Below are 7,500 nucleotides of genomic sequence, written 5' to 3' on the forward strand. Positions count from 1 at the left end.
TAGTTTCTCAAGGAAAGAAGATGAGAGTAACCTATTATGCAGGATGCAGACCTATGATTTATTCATTAAATCTGAATTTCTTTTATATTTGATTATTTATTATTGTTGTTGCTGATACGATATTCTGAAAAGGAAAATTCTATTATTACTTCTGTTTCTTTCATTTTATATACAATACAGTGACTTCTTCCTTTATTAAGTGCCTGCGTTCTTTATTTTGTGACTATTTGCAATAATATTGGTTTTAAATTTTGCCTCAAGGACAGTAATTTTAAGTGATGACTAAATCGATTACTTCAATTCCAGTGCCTCACTGATGCTTATTTTATCATTCCCGAAAGAACGAAAGGCAACTAATGAAGTCAGTTATACAGTGCCGGATGTTCATAGACAATAGTGCACGATTTTGTATCTTTTCAGTTTGACTGCCTGTTTTCGAAAATTCAAAATTTATTGAAAATTTTGAAGTTTGATACATTAATGTAATTTTCCAAGCTGAATCTCAGGAGATATTTAACTTTTTCCAGGAAAATTGTTGAAAAGAGTTATAGAGGTTTAACTTTTGATCATTTTTACCCAATCAGAAAACAGGATTTGGATGATGTCATTTTGTGCGTGACAGGACATGTCGACTCTAAACAAATGAAATACTGGCAGGATTCTGCTTTACTCACGCCATATAACCACTCATAATTAAAAAATTTTTTTTAGAATTTGCAGAAAATTTTTGCGAATCTGTATTCTACACACTGGAATTCATACGATTATGCAAAAACCAAAATTTGGGGGTGCGTGATAAAGGGCCAATTTAGCTGTTATTTTTAGCACAGCTCAGCATCACCCCAATGAATAGAATATATTTATCAACACGTGCTTACTTGCAGACGAAAAGAGTTCTCATGCTTGGCTTGTTACTATGGAAACAAGCATAAATGAGTCTGTGGCTTACGATTGGCTAAATTCACCCAAAATTGGCGAATTTTAAAAGCTATCAATCAATTCTTTATTTATGGCGAAAATGCATTTCAAGGCATTGATTAGAATATAAAGCTATATCATTACACCGAATATGAAATCAATTAGAACAGAAATTGAGGAGATTGGAAATTGGCAGCCAAAAAAATTCTGAATCTTTATCTACATGAATCAGTACTGGCAGTCTTATTCCAGTAAAACATTTCTATGACTTTATTTTGGCCGGAGATGGTCGTTGTTTCCTAAAATGCAATTACCTTCAATATAAAATTTGTGATCACCTTGAATATAAAATATACAAGTGTACAGTTTAGTTCTTATAAAGTTCTTATGTAAATTTAACTGTATTTGTCTACGTATTTGTTTGTATATGTGTGTATGTATTTGCATAACTGAATTGTGTCGTAACAGAATTGTGTCTTAACAGAATTGTAAACATATCAATTTAATAAATTTATTAGCAAAAACTCTAGTAATTTGAGTCACTATTCCTTCTCTATGTGTTTATACACATACTCTTATGTGAGTATATATATAAATTGATTGGGGCGGGTTGAAAATGCACCTGAGTTTTCAACGTGTTGTAGTTTTTAGATTTTGTAGCGAATTTATTAAAATATCAAAAGCGTATTTTTTGTTTTTCAATGGTAAATATAGGAAATTAGGAGTGACTGAAAGTACAGGGGAAAATTAAGAAACATTCTCAAAAAATTAAATGTTCATACAAATTCTAATATTTAATAAGATTCGCAAAGATACACAGTTATACAAGTTCAAATGCTCGATCAATCATACGTGAGATATATACATATACACACATACATATATACATACATACACACACACGCACACACACACACACACACACACACACATATATATATATATATATATATATATATATATATATATATATATATGGTGGTGACCCCCTTCGGTCAGACACTGACCATGGGTTTGCACCTAGAGAGTTACCCTCCGAGGCACAAGTCTGGGCAAGGTTGTTTTATGGAAGACCACCAGTCGCCCATGCATACCGGCCTCCCCTCTCCACGTCACCGATGTTGTCCAAAGGAAAGGCAAAGGGGCCGATACAGCTTGGCACCTGTGACGTCGCAACTCATTTCTACAGCTGAGTGAACTGGAGCAACGTGAAATAAAGTGTCTTGCTCAAGAACACAACACGCAGCCCGGTCCGGGATTCGAGCTCACAACCTCACGATCGTAAGCTCGATGCTCTAACCACTGAGCCACGCGCCTTCAGTTATAATGATAATCTATGGATGGAATTTATAAACATTTTAATGCAGCGCTACCAGCGTTTCCTCAAATCACGTTTCATCCGACCGTAGTTCATACTCCTGGGATGATTTACAGTACAATCTGTAACATCAATGGACATCAAGTAGATGTTATTTCATGCGTTCATTTCTTCGGCCAATATGGTATTAAAGTTGGAAGTAACGAATGTGTAACTGAAGGATGTTTATCAATTTTCACCAATGGGGGTTCATTGGGTTTGTGGGCAGTCCTGTGTGCATTTGGTAGGGAAGAAGAGAAGAGAAAGGAATGATAATAATGAAGGAGAGGGTACAGTGTGTGGTGAAGCCAGATTTGTGTTGATATTTGTGAGTGCAAATGTTGGGATGGGTAGTGCAGGTTATTGGTTTGACCTTAGTCAGAGCAGACACTCCTCAATAAATTCGGATTTTAGGGATTGGAAGCAAACTTTGTTTTGGTTCTGTGGTACATTGTCTGAGTTGATAAATGATGTGTCCTTAATCGGCCCTTTTAATTTTTTCTGGCAGTACAGTGACATAGCATAGGAAAATAACTAGTTTTTTTAGTTTAGTTCGTTTATATGTTTTTCTCTTGTTCAGTTAATGTTTCTCTGTTTCATAACGTTCTATTCGAATTCTATGAAGGATATTCCGATCTTATGCTTTCATGGTACAATTACTTCAGAATGTTTATTAATTATGTGTTCCCTGGATGTGATGATGTCCAGGATCTGCTCTAGACATAAGTTACACACTGGTGATGTACTATTGTATGATCTATGGTTGTATGCTCCACTTTATTCTGTTTGAGCCTCCAGATGAGGTTAGAGAATGATGTACAGTGCCTTTTGTTTACATTGGAAAATTACGTAAGATGGTTGCGCAGACGATTTTTTATGGTGTCTCCGGTTCCACCAATGTACACACACATTTGTAAACTACGTTCTTTACTATGCAGTTGTTATTAAATTTACATTCATTTTTCCATCTGCAGTTACATGTTACATTATTTTTTCTGGTTCTGTAAACAGAGTTATTTTAGTTCTCACATTCCTTCTACCTCCTGCAATTGTGTTCTTAAAGTCTTCGAGTATGGATTGCACTGCCAATGGTATGGCGCTGTTTGGACCCGTTCCTGTTATGGAGACGCTTTTATTATTCATATTCGCAACCGTTCCTCGTTGTTTATTTTGTTTTGATCTGCGGTATATCCGTTATCCTTCTCTAATTTTATCTTATTAAGTTTTATGTTATTTAATTTGTGTATGTAATATTCTAAATTTTGCGATGTCGCATATGTTAATTTCACATAATGTCTATTGATGATTTTGTGATATTTGCTAGATTTAGGTAACTGCCTGTCTAGCTCTGAGCAGAATTCTTGACCTATTTTGGATGTTATTTTATATATTATACTTTTTCAGGAAGATTGGTCACAGTGACTTCTAAGTTTCGACTTCAGTCCCATGAAGACTAGCAAGCTAGAATTTCAAAGTTGCAGTCACCATTTTTCTTGCAAAAGTATAATACATATGTACTCTACGAAAAGTACAGATAATTCTTCAGTCTGATCTAAAGTAAGGCGGCGAACTGACAGAATCGTTAGTACACCGGACAAAATGCTTAGCGGCTTTTCGTCAGCTTTTAAAGTAATTTCCAGTTGATCACTAGGATCGATGTAATCAACTTTACCCCTCCCCCGAAATTGCCGGCCTTGTATCAAAATTTGAAATCATTATGAAACTTGACATAAGGCGGCGCGCTGGTAGAATCAGTAGCGCTCCGGGAAAAATGTTTCGCATGTCTTTTGCCTTCGGAGTTCAAATCCCACAAAGGTCAAAGTTACCGTTCATCCTGGCGGGGTCGATAATATAAATATCAGTTGAACACTGAAGTCGATGTAATCGACTAACTCCAACCCCTAAAATTGCTGGCCTTGAGCCAAAATTTGAAACCGTTTTGACTACACACGAAAACAAACCTTAATACACACTCACACATAGTACTTGGCTGTTATCTCAAAACAACCAGTTCTCTCCATTTATGTAAATTCTTGAGTAGACGATGGAGGGTGAACCATTCATCTCTACTCGATTCCCAGAAACATAAGAAAAAATTTTGTTTTGGGATTTGGTTTGCAAGATTCTTTATATGAGATCGTGTGTTGAAGCATATTCTGTTGTGTCTGGGGAAAGTCATTTTCTTTTTGTGCCTTATAACGTAACACACTCACCGGTAAAATTTCCACTTATTTTAATAGTCAAGACTATTGAAAAGGTTGCAAGACTCAACGAAAATTTTAGGAAAATAAAAATAAGAAATAAGTGGAAATTTTACCGGTGAGTGTGTTTATATTATAAGGCACAAAAAGAAAATGACTCTCCCCAGACACAACAGAATAAGTAAAATTAAAAATTGAAAAAAAAAAAAAATGACGTAAGCCTGTAAGCTTCAAACCTAAACACCGATGAGATTATTGGTCACTTCCCGCCTACCCTGAAAGCGAACACACTAAATTAATGGAGTCGATCGAGAAATACGATATCTGGTTCTCAAATTGTTTCAGCTGTTGTTTTAGCGATACTGTTTGTGTTTTATCTGATAATTATGCATGAATTCAGACTGTTTCCTATCAGATTATCTCTTGCCAACCGTTACACATACATATATCCATACAATGTGCACAGTTATGCGCAGATGAACACTGCTTTTATGCAGTCAATCTTCCGTATCGTCATTATCTCTATATTATTTATAATTTTAGTTTCACTGATTCTAATACTTTGGTTTCGTTAAAGAGGCGTTTCGTTTTGTTCTCATCTCAACCTCCTCTTAAATTATCTTTTATCTTTTTCTTTTATCTTTTACTTGTTTCAGTTACTTGACTGCGGCTATGCTGGGGCACCACCTAAAAGGGTCTTAGTCAAACAGATCGATCCCAGTATTATTTTCTTTTTAAAATCAGTCGGCCTGTTTTGCCAAACTGCTAGGTGAGATAGGCATAAACAAAGAACATCGGTTGTCAAGCGGTGGTGGGGGACAAACACAACCCCCGCCCACATATGTATATGTATATATACATATATATATTATATATGTGTATATTATATATATATATATATATATATATAGAGAGAGAGAGAGAGAGAAGAGAGAGAAAGAGAAAGAGAGAGAGAGAAGGGAAAAGAGAGGGAATGATGCAAATAAAGAAATAAAACTGTTTGGGTTCATTGATATATTATATATATATATATATATATATATATATATATATATATATATATATATATATATAATACAAAATGGGACAAGAAGGCAAAACATCCGGACAGCTAGGTGATACAAAAATGGGACAATAAAACATCCAGATAGACGACACAAAGAAAACAAGGATGGGTCATTCCAAGTTTTCTTTCCTCAGTCAAGCCGCAATTTCGGCATATATATATATATATACATACATATATATATATATATATATATATATATATATATATATATATATCTATATATATATATATATATATATATATATATATATATATATATATATATATATATATGCACACACACACGACGGGCTCCTTTTTTTTTTTTTTTTTTGTTTCCGTCTACCAAATCCACTCTCAAATTTTTTGTCGGCCCGGCGCTATAGCAGAAGACACTTGCCCAAGTTTCCACACAGTGGGATTGAAACTGGAATGGGTGTGGTCGAGAAGCAAACATGTTACAACACCGCAACGTCTACGCTGCTCCAGTCAGTTAGGTTATTATTATATATTTATATGTAAATCATGCGTGTAGGCAGCTTAATCTATATAAGTAACTTGCATATATTGACACGAAAGTGAAAGTACAACACTGGATACAATACGCGCGAATGCAATAGAAGTTTTTGTTCCGTTTTGTTTATTTAATGGCTTCGTTGGGCTAAAGGGGGTTGTGCTCATGCGTTTTGCAGGCCTATCTAAACTTACCAGATGTTGATGCTCAGTGTGTAGATTATAACAGGATGGTTAATTCCTGTAAATGCTGAGTTGAGAGACTATATTCAGTATTTGTTAGCTGCACATTCACATTCTCTAGATACTGACACACATTTGGAGATGCTTTCTGATTTAATGTGGAGGCGCGTTGGCCCAGTGGTTAGGGCAGCGGACTCGCGGTCGGGGCATCGCGGTTTCGATTCCCAGACCGGGCGTTGTGTGTGTTTGTTGAGCGAAAACACCTAAAAGCTCCACGAGGCGCCGGCAGGGGGTGGTGGCGACCACTATTGTACTCTTTTGCCACAACTTTCTCTTACTCTCTCTTCTTGTTTCTTGAGCGATGGACTGGCGTCCCGTCCAGCTGGGGGGAACGCATACGCCACAGAACCCGGGAAACCGGGCCCATGAGCCTGCCTAGGCTTGAAAAGGGCGACGTTTATCGTTTTTCTAATTTAATAACATATAGTGTGGAAATATTAACTTGATCGATAAAGCCTGTCTATATTGATCGGATAGACATAGTCTGTAGATGTTCATTGGTGAAGGCGCATGGCTTACTGGTTAGGATAGTCGGCTCAAGATCGTAAGGTCGTCAGTTCGATTCCTGGCGGTGCGTTATGTGCTTGAGAAAGACACTTTTTTCACTTTGCTCCAGTCCACAGCTTTAACGTACCCCTAATCTCTTAAACAGATTTCCATAGCTAATCATGAGGTTAAACGAGCAGTTGTCTATAGTTCAACATGGACGGGAGTAGTACCTGTGTTTCAAAGAGTCAGCCTTGTTACATGAATCTCCCTAAGAACGATATTAAAAGTACATATATCTGTGGAGTGCTCAGTCAGTTGTACGCTTATTTTACAAGCAGGCTGTTCCGTTGGCCGGGTCAGTTGGAACTCTCTTCGTCATGGACGACGGAATCCCACTTAGATGCTCTCTTAGTAGATATTACACAGTATGTAGATATTGACTGTATAGCCATAATATGTAAATACATGCTGGGGAAATAATACCCAGTATAGATGTTCACTTCATAGTTTTATATTCTGGTGATACTGACTGTATTGTCAGAGTTTGTGGACGCTTACTGATTAGATATTACAGTATAACAATTTGTAGATGTTTACTGAATAGATATTTATCACACTGAGATAGGTGCAATTTGTAGATAATCGCTGGGTAGATAATACAGAGTATGTAGATTTTTGACTAAATAAGTACCGTCTAGAGATATTGAAAGGACAATATGCAATTATTGGGT

At 36.2% G+C, this 7,500-nt stretch overlaps 1 protein-coding gene across 1 annotated transcript in view; it reads left to right on the forward strand.

Annotated features, from left to right (window-relative positions):
- LOC115210362 (neo-calmodulin-like) overlaps nucleotides 1–7,500 on the forward strand; it is a 72,821-nt gene that overhangs the window by 4,855 nt on the left and 60,466 nt on the right. The window lies entirely within an intron of this gene.

The sequence above is a fragment of the Octopus sinensis genome, linkage group LG4 (assembly GCF_006345805.1).
Source record: "Octopus sinensis linkage group LG4, ASM634580v1, whole genome shotgun sequence".
NCBI classification, from domain to species: domain Eukaryota; kingdom Metazoa; phylum Mollusca; class Cephalopoda; order Octopoda; family Octopodidae; genus Octopus; species Octopus sinensis.